Genomic DNA, 12,335 nt, shown 5'->3' on the forward strand with positions numbered 1-12,335 from the left:
AACCTAGATGACAGCGCCACATCTGAATCTGTTCTGTCCGGGCTTCAACTTTTATACCTTATTCTTATCAGCTTTTGACCATTGGTATCACCGTTTCATTGATTTCTTTACTAACTATACAATCTTAGTGGCCAAAACACTGAATCAAAAAACAAATCAACAATTTGTGTTAAAGCATGTGCATGGAATATCATAGCTTTGCCAATGGTTGTCATGGCTATGTAGAGTACATCAGTTAATTACACGTAATATAAGATGCAGAAGGGACACTGATATTGGTGCACTGGTTATCCTCCAGTGCCAGAGGAACGCCAGACATTTCCAGTAGCCTAGAGCACTCTCTGGTGGTGTTTCCATCATTGCCGGTGGTGCTTTCCTGTGGCATATTCTGTGGCCCAAAAAGCATTATCTGGTGTTGGAGCAAACAGTGGGGTTTTAAACCTCCAGTTGAACTTACTCACGCTGCTAAGCACTGAGGGCTTGTCAATCCTTTCTTCTCATTTTTGATGGCTCAGTCTCTAGATTTCCAGTGTAAGAAACTAAATGCATATTATACTCAAAAAGATTTTCAGCAGCAGTGATCAGTAATACATTTATATGCTAGTAATCAGATAATCAAAAACCTTTTTCCCTTTTAAATTCTTGTTCCATCCTAAATATCAAGGTGGGAATATCACCACATCTAAATTATATAACTCTGATCAAAAGCTACAGAACTGCTGTGGGACCAGAGAATAATCAAAATGCAATTAATATGGCCAATCAAGAAAATTTGAGGTGGCCTCTGTAGTGATCATTGGAAATGTAGCACCTGTGCTGCTTAGGCAATGATGAAGTCCTTTTTGCTTGAATCAGTGATCAGTTGAATGTGTTTTGCTGCAGTTTGGGTGTCTCTTTCCTCCTCTGATCCATTTGGTCTGTCACTCTGTGATGGCCTTCCAGGGCCTGGTGTTGCAGTGTGACATAGAGGTTTGACTCTGGATGCTGTTGTCTCTTTGCCTTTTCTCAATCTGGTATTTTATCAAGCCAGAGAAGAGGCAATTTTGCATGATGGTATTATACTTTTTTGTCATTTCTGTATTAACTCAGTGTCTCTCTATCACAGCCCCTCAGAAGTGTCAGCCTCCTCTTTCAGAGAGCAAACGAAGGCCCATCAACCAATGTCTCTTCTTTTCTCTGCAGCCATGTCCTTGTGTCTCTCCGTCAAACATGTTGGACAGTCTTGTTGCCTTTCATTTGTTTATGCAGCTGTCCCAGTAGACTGCTTATTGATTAAATTCACCAATAAATCGGTCAAGTAATATTTCTGCAATATTATCGTTTATTTCAGGTTGATTTCCTTTCAGTTCATATGTTTTGAAATATTTTACTGTAAGTTTCTCAAATTAAATCTCTTAATTACCTTCTTTACGGATTGTTATGGATTCTTCAGAAATAATATTAATAGAACTAGCAAACTAGGCAGCTCTAAGAAAGTCTCTGTGTCTTCACGTAGGGACCTACTGTAACTGTCTTTTCCTTCAGACCATGAAATAAGGTTTTGTGTTATAATGCTTATTGTTTCTGTGCATCCATTATTTTGCAGTTTGATTTGGGAGATGTCTGTTTATTATGGTCACTCAACAATATTATTTGATGAAATTAAACATTTTGAAATTCTTAAGGCAAACCCACATATTTATACTGTTTACCTTGATAGGAAAAGGGAAAAAAAAACGTGTCTGCCTTTCTCTTCTAAAGGGACACTGAAAAAGCAGAACAAAGGTCAATTACAGTAAAACATTATCTGCAGGAAAAACAGTAGATAGCAGCACATATGGATTTGGGCCTTCAGGAGACCAATCTTCTACTACTCCATTAACCGCTATTAAATCATGTACTAAACAACATTTTGATTTGTATGTCTTGGCAATATGCATTTATTACAATAACTGGCTGATTCAATCAATACTGCTACTTCAATCAACCCCTCAGCAGTGCTTTTAATGGCTTCCACAACCTCTTGTCTTAACAGATATTGTTTTCTTGGTAACTGCACTCTTGGCCCAATTTTAAAGGGATCATGACATGAGAAGCCAAAATTCCCTTTATCTTTTGACATAGAAGAGGTCTTTTTATGCTTAATACATCCTGCAAGTTTCATGTCCTCATTATAAATAAAAAAAACATTTATGTAATAACCCTCAGAAAGTGTCTCAGGTGCAAGGTGACGTCACCCATAAACACTGCCTCCAGAGCAAGACATAGACAAACAGTCATCTTCACACCATAGGCCCCACCCACTGGTGCTCAACTGCTAACGACTGACACTTGATCACACTGAATGTGAGTGTCAGGTCGTGTCAAAAGCAAATAGAAATTACAGTCACTGCCGCAGTTTGTCTACATTGGATACAGTATAAAGATGTGTGTTCGTTCTCTGACACAGGCCACAGTCTGTCAGCAATAGGACAACTGGAGTGAAATAACGTTCACTTTGACATGTTTGGTTTAAACAGCTCACATCGGGTTCATCTGTGTTGGGTTTTCAGTTCTTAAAGCAAGCCATATCTCTTGATGTTTGTCCCATCTATTCTTGGACTGCCACTTGCTTGATGCAGATGTCGCCCTCCAAGGACTTTATTCATCTTGGATACTCTTAGGCATTTAGCCAACAATGTCTCCTATTACCAGCAGCTTGCCTGTTGTCTCCAAGCACTTTGATCAAGGTCTTGATTTTCATAGGCCATGTACTGTTTTTGCCTTTGCTTGATCAGGATTGGACACTGCATTGGATTTTTACTGGGTTGATTCATGCTACTAGTACATCTCACCTGTCTATGTTTTTTTCCTTGCACCCAGCGTGGCTCTTCTTCCTTCTGCACATCCTCAAGGAGCAGTGTACCTCTTTGTACTCTCCTCTATTAGGGCTGTACTCTGGTCTTTGATTGTATGTTTCTTTCTCTCGATTTCTTCTTTGCCAGCTCTTTTCTCAGGGCTTGCTTCCCTTTTCCCCCTCTTCTCTCTTTCTTTTTTGGTTAGAATCACTCATTAATTGTGACTCTTTCTTAGTCGCAGTCCCCACTAAGTCTGTTCAAATAGGTTAAAGATGCCCATCTACATATAATAGATCACACACAATTTTACAGTGCTTACCTACTCTATATTGCAGTATATATCCTGTTTAGAGATGTGCAAAGCTTTGAATATCTACTACAGTTACTGACAGTAATTGTTGCAATTCAGGAATATTTTCCTCTTCAGCTACCAACTTGTTAAATGTAACGGAAAAAGTTGACTGTTATTTTGCTTTATTATTCTGAATGAAAGATAAATTAAACGTAGGCAGCCACAAGCTGGTCGTTCACTCTAGCACTTCATCTAATCTTTCTTTTTTGTTTTTTTGTTGTTGTTTTTTTAGCACAAAAAAGGAGTTGCTTGTTTATTGATTGCTGCTTTTGAATTAAATTCTTTACTTACTACATACATCTTTTAATGTCTTTTTTTCTCTCTCTCTTCTCTTCTCATTCAAATCTCCGTATTTTATAATATCATAAGTTTTCTCTCACAGTCACTTCTTGCTCTGTCACAGACACTCTTGCACTCACTTTTATCATAGGAGAGAAACAAACAACTTTGTTTTTATTATACATGGTGACAATATGGAAACTGGAATTTTTTTTTTTTTTTTTTGTTCTCGCTGATTGCAGGCCTCAAGCCAGACTACTGGTTGGCTTGCCAATTTATGTTGTGGAGAAAAGTCATCTCCACAACATAAAGAAATGTCCTTTGTGGGGTAATCCTTAAATTGCGAAACTCTACTTTGACCAGATTCATCTGTTCACATGATGATTTAGTGCCAGTAGTTTTCTGTGACATTCACTATCATCTGTTTATCCTGCAGAAGCAGCTGAAGGAGACGCAGAAGATGTTCCAGCAGACAATCCAGCAGAGAGAGAAAGATCCTCAGCAGCTGAGAGAGGCTGTGGAGTCTCATAAGGTGAGTCTGGAGAAGAAGAGAAGTTTGTCTCAGTCTCAGTTCAGACTCTCTTGTCTCTTTCAGTCCCACTGAAGCCTGAATCACTGTGTGTCCTAACAGCGCTCTGCACAGACAGCAGTGGAGGACAGTGAGAGGATCTTTACTGAGCTCATCCGCTCCATTGAGAGAAGCCGCTCTGAGCTGATTCGGCTGATCAGAGATCAGGAAAAGCGAGCGGTGAGTCGAGCTGAAGGAGGACTGGAGCGACTGGAGCAGGAGATCAATGATCTGAGGAGGAGAGACGCTGAGCTGGAGCAGCTTTCACACACACAGGATCACATCCAGTTCCTGCAGGTAACAGAGATCTAGAAGAACACAACAGTGAGATCTGATATTACAGGACACTTTCACTAAATTTGTTGACATTTTGATCAATTAACATTTATAACTTCACCAATATTATGAACGGATGTTGCATTTTTTCATGAGGGTAGAATTATCAGAGTAAATTCTATCAAGTGATGATCTCAGTAAACAGAGAGAAAGACTTTTAATTCATCTTCATTTCTTCAGTTTGTGTGTATTTGACTGTATTCTGATGACTGTGTACATGTCTTTGTCTGTAGAGTTTGCAGTCTGTGTTTGTTTCAGAAAATCTGTCTTTCTACTGAGAAAGGAGCTTGAGGATTTCTGTAAAGATGAAATAGAAATTCTGTCTGATAAAGGTAACATATGACATTTATTTGCTCACATAACTGAATTAACCATCAGCAATGTAAATGTAAAAGCAGTACCTGTGGGATGGATTGTTTCTGAGCTAAAAATGTCTGCTGGTTTCCATAGTAAAATGCGTCGAGATCATTCCCTACCCTGAACCCAAAAGCAGAACGGAATTCTTAAAATGTAAGTTATGAAGACATACAAGCATACAAGGAATTCATTTATATAGTTGTGGATGTAACAAGGGTTCCAGAAGTCTGAGACTAGATTGAAAATCTGGGATTCAAGAAGTAAATTAAACCAGGAAATATACTGAAAGCAGTAATGAATATGATGCGACTAATCAAATACAAGTAAATAAGTGTCATTGATCATGTGACTCTTTGTACAGATTTTCTTCCATTAAAACACAAGATACTCTTTTGATGATCTCAAATCATGTTGAAGAATCCAAACCTGATCATCAGAAATTCTTCTGCAGCACTTCAGTATTCAGCCCAAAATATCAGAATCTAATTGGTAGTGGACAGTTCGAAAAAACTGTTTAAACTAATTTAAGTATTAAATCCAAGTAATTTTTTAGCTGTAAAATGGTTTAGCTGCTTGGCGGTATTTCAACCAAATATTATTTTTATTTTATATCTAAAAAAAGAGAGAGATTCAAGCAATTAAAACACAAACATACATTTATTAGGTACATTAAGTTATTTTTCTCTAAAAGGTTGAAGTACTGTTACCTGTGTTTTTTTTTTCCCTCCATCAGACTCCTGCCAGTTGACTCTGGATCTGAACACACTGAATCCAGTCCTTGGTCTGTCTGATGGGAACAGAGTGATCTTTCAGGGTGACACAAACTATCGGTATCCTGAACATCCAGACAGATTTGACTACTGGGAGCAGGTGTTATGCAGAAAGAGAGTATGTGGACGCTCTTACTGGGAGGTTGAACGAAGCGAGAATGGTATTGTGGATGTAGCAGTGTCATATAGGAACATTCGTAGGAAGGGAGAGGTTGAGAGGAGGGATTGCTTATTTGTAATGTAATGATCACTCCTGGAGTTTATGTTGCAGCAAGTACTCTGGATACTCATTCAGTCACAATAATGTAGAGACTGATCTCCCTGTAAAGCCCACTGGCCGTAGAATAGGAGTGTATGTGGATCACAGAGCAGGAACTCTGTCCTTCTACAGCTGATTTTCTGCTGTGGGTTAACTGTTTGAAATATTGCATAAATTACAATTGACTGAAATGCTTGTATTGAAACATTTTGCATTCTACCTGTGATAAAACTGTGCAAGATATTAAGTTTTGTGATGGCCACTGGTAAAAAGCCTTTTGGCTGTGTTTATGATCAATCTGCACAAGGGTGACTGTAAAATATACATTTTAGGTATGGAAATGAAATATTTTGAGTTTTGATGTGGGGTACTTTGGGGGCTTTTTAACCACCCTCAAATACATCCGACCCCAACTGTCCTCTTTTTTGCAAACTAAAATGATCACCCTACGTTAGTCAAACGCATTTGCGCTTTACGTTAAGTGTTTCCCACTTGAGGTACTTTGTGTTGTACATTACCATGACGTTCATGCGCACACGAAACTACTACGATGGTACCTCAATGTTTCACAGACACATTTTGCATAGTTGTGTTTGACACATAAAAACTGTAACAATATATCTTACAAGGTAACATGATGTAACCTTGCTCTCACTTGAAATGTGTCCCCACATTAAGTCCTTGAATTTGAGGGCCTGGAAAGTCCTCGAAAGGTCCTTGAATTTGAAGTTAACCAAAGTGTGGGAATCCTGTGTAATACTGATTGTTTACTGTAAAATCTAAAAACCTGATACTGATGTTTTATGGTTTTAAAGCTATAATAACTAGAGGAAATGAATGCCTAGTACACAATGCAATGTAATGAGTCTGGATGTTACAGTTTTGTTGATAAAATATGAAATTATGAAATACTAACAGTTTTTTTTTCTTCAATAAAGATGCATGACAGCACTGACGAGTGGGAGAAAGAAAATAGGCTAAATTATTTTATTTTTAGCTACTTTTGTGCAGTTTCTATTTAATTGATTTTAAGTGGATGGGTATGTAAAATTGTTAGTACAAGGTAATCTTCTAGTCTAGTTTTATTTTTTGTTATAATGCATGTAGGTGAAAGTAGTTTTTGTGCCGTTTTGGTTCTTTGGTGTTATTTATATTTTATTTATTTATTTATTTATTTATTTATTTTCTTTCCTACCTAACAGTTTTGCCAGGTTTTGCTAGAGAAAATACAAGCTAAACAAGCAAGCCCAAAATAAGCAACCCCTGGTTTTGGGGGTGAGGCATATGTAAATCAGTCAGAACTAAACAATAAATGTATTATCTACAGCATTTAAAGATGAATCTGGAACAACTGAAAGAGATTTTGTTCCAAGTTTCTATTATGATCTGCCTAATATGTTAATTTTCGTTCCTTGAACCATCAACAGTGCTGTGAAAAAAGCTGTGACACAGACAGTAAGGAAGATACCTCATTCTTTTGGTGAGGAGCAGAGAATGTGAATGTTCTGGAAAGTGATTTTGTGCCTCTCTGTGATGGTACCACAAGGCACCACTCACTCACTAAGGTCACACAGACCTAATGATATATTCTTAATTGTTATTGAATTTCCACATAACTCTATTTGTAGATTAAGACCTTAAAGGGATAGTCCACCCAGAAATGAAAATTACCCCATGATTTACTCACTTACAAGCCATCCTAGGTTCATATGACGTTATTCTTTCAGGTGAATACAATCAGAGTTAAAAAAAAAAAAAAAATGTTCTTGCTCGTCCAAGCTTTATAATGGCAGTGAATGGGGGTCAAGGTTTTAAAGTCTGATAAAGTGCATCCATCCATCATAAAAAGTACTGCACACAGCTTCCGGGGGGTTAATAAAGCCCCTCTGAAGTGCATCAGTGTGTTTGTGTAAGAAAAAATATCTAAAACATTATAAACCGTAATCTCTAGATTCCACTAACTGTCATATACACGTGTTCACAAGAGAGTGGCATTCCAGTGGTTGACACTGGATGTTGACATTTTCTTCTTTTTTTTTTTATCTGTTACCCAGTGATAAAATGAGGCATCTAATTAGATTTGATTTTGTTTCTGGAGGTGTTTCTGTCAGACCAAAGGGCGAGATTGGTGACATTATAGTACAGAAAGTTGTTTTGAAAACCGCTGTCAACACAGAAGAAAAGTATTATTTATTATTATTAGAAATGCAACGTTTTATTCTTAAAGCACAGCATACTTTGTTTCTTTTTCTAACAAGGCAAATAGAATGATAACACACTCAGTGTCAATCTACGAAACTCCCTATTCTCTTTTCTCAAAAATAGAGAGAAAAATATGTCTTTTTCTTTTCGTCATTTAATAAAACAAGAGTTTATCCTCCCTGCTGCTGGTAGACAAAACCATTTTCTTTCTTGTTCAGTGCTTCCAGAATTAAATCACTGAGATGGTACTTCTGAAATTAGTAAGGGCGCTCTAGTCTTAATGAACATCTATTTTGACCTGTCCATTGCTATGGTTATTGCGATGTCGAAAGGGAATCCCAACAAAATATGCACATCAACTGCAGCATGTATGTGTGAACGTGTATGTTTTATTTTCTTTTACAAACTGAATGGATTATATACAGCCTAGGGGACATGTATAAATGCTATATTTTCAGTGTTTTAGGTAGTTTTTAATATTTTATTACAATTAAATACTTTCTTTTAAATTTGCAGTTGGATTAATGTGAAGGACACTTTGCTCAATAATAAAATGTATGTTATAGCTAACTTTTATTTGTACATGTCCTGGGGACAGAAATGGCACTCATTCAGTGGAATTTGCATTAAGGGATCATTTCACATTTGGTATGGAATCTTGAAATGCTCCTGAATCTTGGAGTATGGCCTTGTGTACTGACTGTGAATTAGCTGTAGACCAGAGTTTCTCAAATCTTATCCAAAGCCGCTGTCCGGCAGGGTTTTTAGCTCCATCCCTGATCAAACACACCTGAACAAGCCAAACAAGCTCTTCAGGATTACTAAATAATTTCACATTGCAGGCAGATGAGTTGGATTAGAGCGAAACTCTGCAGGACTGTGGACCCCATGGCTGGATCTGAAGAACCCTGCTGTAGACCTTAAGTGAGCGGGAATGATTGTGTTTTTCCTTTAGGAATCAAATCCTCTGAAATTGCTGTTTGACCATCTCAGAGGACTCTTTCCCACAGTTTACAAGTAATGGGAGTTCTATTAATATTTCGTCAATTTATAGTTTTATATACTTTTAAATTATTTTATATTATTTTATATATTCAGCCTATTCCGGAACCTGACAACTTTATGCTATGTTAAATATTAGAAGTATTTTTTCTGAAATGGATACGATCAAGATCTGGGGTGCATTTCCCAAAAGCATCATTAGCCAACTATGGTCGCAAGTTCCGCCCGTTACCATCATAGTTCAATGATTGTGTGTTTCCGAAACCATAGTTCAAACGAACATTCGCAAACAGCGTCCCAAATTTACGTGGTTGGAACTACAGCTCTTGACCTGTGGTTAATTCAATTCAATTCAATTCAAATTTATTTGTATGTGCTTTCAACGATACATATTGTTGCAAAGCAGCTTTACACCAAATTAAAGTTTCTACAATATATTTAGTAGTAGCGTACTAGTGGTGACTATGTCAAGTGGATGTACATATGACAGAGATGTATGACGTAATCAAACAAACAAAGAACACTATAAATTAGTAGCAAAATTCAGTAGTGCTGTATGTTGTTTCAGGGTTGGCATCATCTGAAGTCCTCTGAGGGGTTGGCATCATCTCTTCTTAAGTGTTCTGGATCCAGACTGAAGCTAGTGAATTCCTAGTTACCACGGGATGTCAATCCCATGGCAAAAACGGAGAACAAATAGGAACATAATTAGCGTAGCTGCTGTTCAAACCAAGCAAAGAAAGATTTGTTAAACCAGAGCTAAAAGATTAATAATGAGCATTTGATCAGATATAACTGCAGGAAAAGTTTATGAGATGCATTATTTGAATGCTTGGCTAAAAAGATGAGTTTTTAATCTAGATTTAGACTTAGATCTAGAACAGAGAGAGTGTGTCTGAACCCCAAAAGTTATCAGGAAGGCTGTTCCAGAGTTTGGGAGCCAAATGCGAAAAAGCTCTACCTCCTTTAGTGGACTTTGCTGTCCTAGGAACTACCAAAATAGGGAGCGTGATGGATTGTAGCGTGGTAGAAGACTAGTTAGGTACGCAGGAGCTAACCCATTAAGGGCCTTATATTTTGTAGCTGATGGGGAACCTAATAGGTAGCCAGTGCAGAGACCGTAAAATTGGGGTAATACGATCATATTTTCTTGACCTGGTAAGGACTCTAGCAGCTGCATTTTAGACTATCTGTAGCTTGGTTATTGAAGATGCAGGACAACCACCTAGTGGTTACAATAGTGCATTACAATAGTCCAGTCTAGAGGTCATGAATGTGTGAACTTGCTTTTTTACATCAGAAATAGGTAACATATTTCGTAACTTCTGACACAACAGAAGCAAGTCATTAGTGATTTTAACAAGTGCAGTTTCTGTGCTATGATGGGCCTGAAACCTGACTGAAATTCTTCATAGAGATCATTTTTTGCAAGAAGGAACACAGTTGAGCAGACACAACTTTTTTCTAAAATTTTAACATAAATGGAAGATTAGAAATGGGTCTGTAATTTGCCAGTTCACTAGGGTCTAGTTGTGGTTTCTTAAGAAGAGGCTTAATAACCGCCAGCTTGAATGGTTTTGGGATGTGACCTAAATATAACAATGAGTTAATAATATTAAGAAGCGGTTCTTCTGATACAAGTAACAGCACTTTCAGTAATTTAGTGGGTACAGGATCTAATAGGCATGTTGTTGGTTCAGACGCAGTGGTAAGTTTATTTAACTCTTCCTGTCCTATAGTTGTAAAGAACCTTGGTTGTTTTAGTTATGAGTTTGTGGATATGCTCTGCCCTAGCAGCTTTTAGAGCCTGTCTGTATCTGGACATGCTGTTTTTCCACGCAATTCTAAAAACTTCCAAATTAGTTTTTCTCCATTTGTGCTCAAGATTACGAGTTTCTTTCTTAAGAGAATGGGTATTAATGTTGTACCATGGCACAGTACGTTTTTCTCTAGCCTTTTTCAATCAACAATGGGGGCAACAGCTTCTAATGTATTAGAGATTATGTTGCTAGTCATTTTGTCTAGTTTGTGTGTATTAATGGGTACAGTTGAGATAAATCAGGCAGGTTATTTCTTAAATCTATCTTTGGTGGCTGGAACAATAGTTCTGCCAAGACGATAACGTGGAGCCATATAGTTAATATCAGTAATGCGCAGCATGCACGATACAAGGAAATGGTCAGAAACATAATCGCTTTGAGGTACGATATCTGTATCAGTAAGATCAATTCCATGTGATATAATTAAATCTAGCGTATAATTAAAATGATGAGTGGGCCCGGTGACATTTTGCTTGACTCCAAAAGAGTTTATTAGGTCAGTAAACGCAAGTCCTAACGCATCATTTGTATTATCAACTATCAATTATCTGGATGAAATTTTGCATACATTACATACTTCTAGTGGAGAGGTTAACATTTCCCACAAAAAAAGGGCCACCCTAATATATCTAGTCAGGTACATATGGCATAGCAAATGGTAGACCAAACCCTGTCTTACATGACACCCTAAACCCTCACGGTCTTCCTCTGAGTCCACACTTTCGTGATGTAATGCTGCTTTGACTGTCGGGTAGAAGTCTGCTTCGGAGGAGTACGTATCGAGGACACATAATGACCACAAAGGGGGCGCTTACGAGCACCCCCTCTGAATGCTAAAATGATGAATGAACCACACGGTACTGTAGACTTAACAGGCACATGCACGCAGGTAGCCATTGTAAGTCCGTAAGACCGCAAGTGCATATGAAGTGTTCCATTTGGGACAGGGCCAATGAGGCAGAGGGAACTGTGCACTGATATGAGCAGCGTGATGAGCATGTACAGGTGATGCCAATCAGCAATCAGGTGAGAGAGATCTGGTGAGCGTTGGGGGCGGGGACTGTGGTGACTGAGGTGACTGAGACTCCCTGACACAGTTTATTTGGTTTCTGGGGGTGGTACAGCCCATGGTGCAAAATGTACCACATAGGCCCTGTCCCTAATGGAACACTTCATGTATACTTGCGGTCTTTCGGACTTAACAATGGCCGGTGTGTGCACGTGTCTGTTATGTCAAGACCGTAGGGTGTCCCATTCGTCATTTCAGCATTCAGAAGGGTGAGCTCCACAGCAGACTTCTACCTGACAGTCAAAACGGCATCACGTGACAGAAGTGCGGACTCTGAGGAAGACCGCGAGGGTTTAGGGTGCCATTTGGGACAGGGCCACAGTCCCTCCAGATGTCGCTGGGGCTGGTTCAGCAACACCATAAGGCCTTGTGGTGATCGCAATATTGCTTGTTATACTTGAGCCTTTTCTTCAAGCACCTAACTACGTCTATGCACATTAATTCAAATAGTTTGTTTTCCCCCACAGCATAAATGAATATGACATTTTCATGGCCGTTCCCAGCA

The sequence above is a fragment of the Labeo rohita genome, chromosome 2 (assembly GCF_022985175.1).
Source record: "Labeo rohita strain BAU-BD-2019 chromosome 2, IGBB_LRoh.1.0, whole genome shotgun sequence".
Lineage (NCBI taxonomy): Eukaryota > Metazoa > Chordata > Actinopteri > Cypriniformes > Cyprinidae > Labeo > Labeo rohita.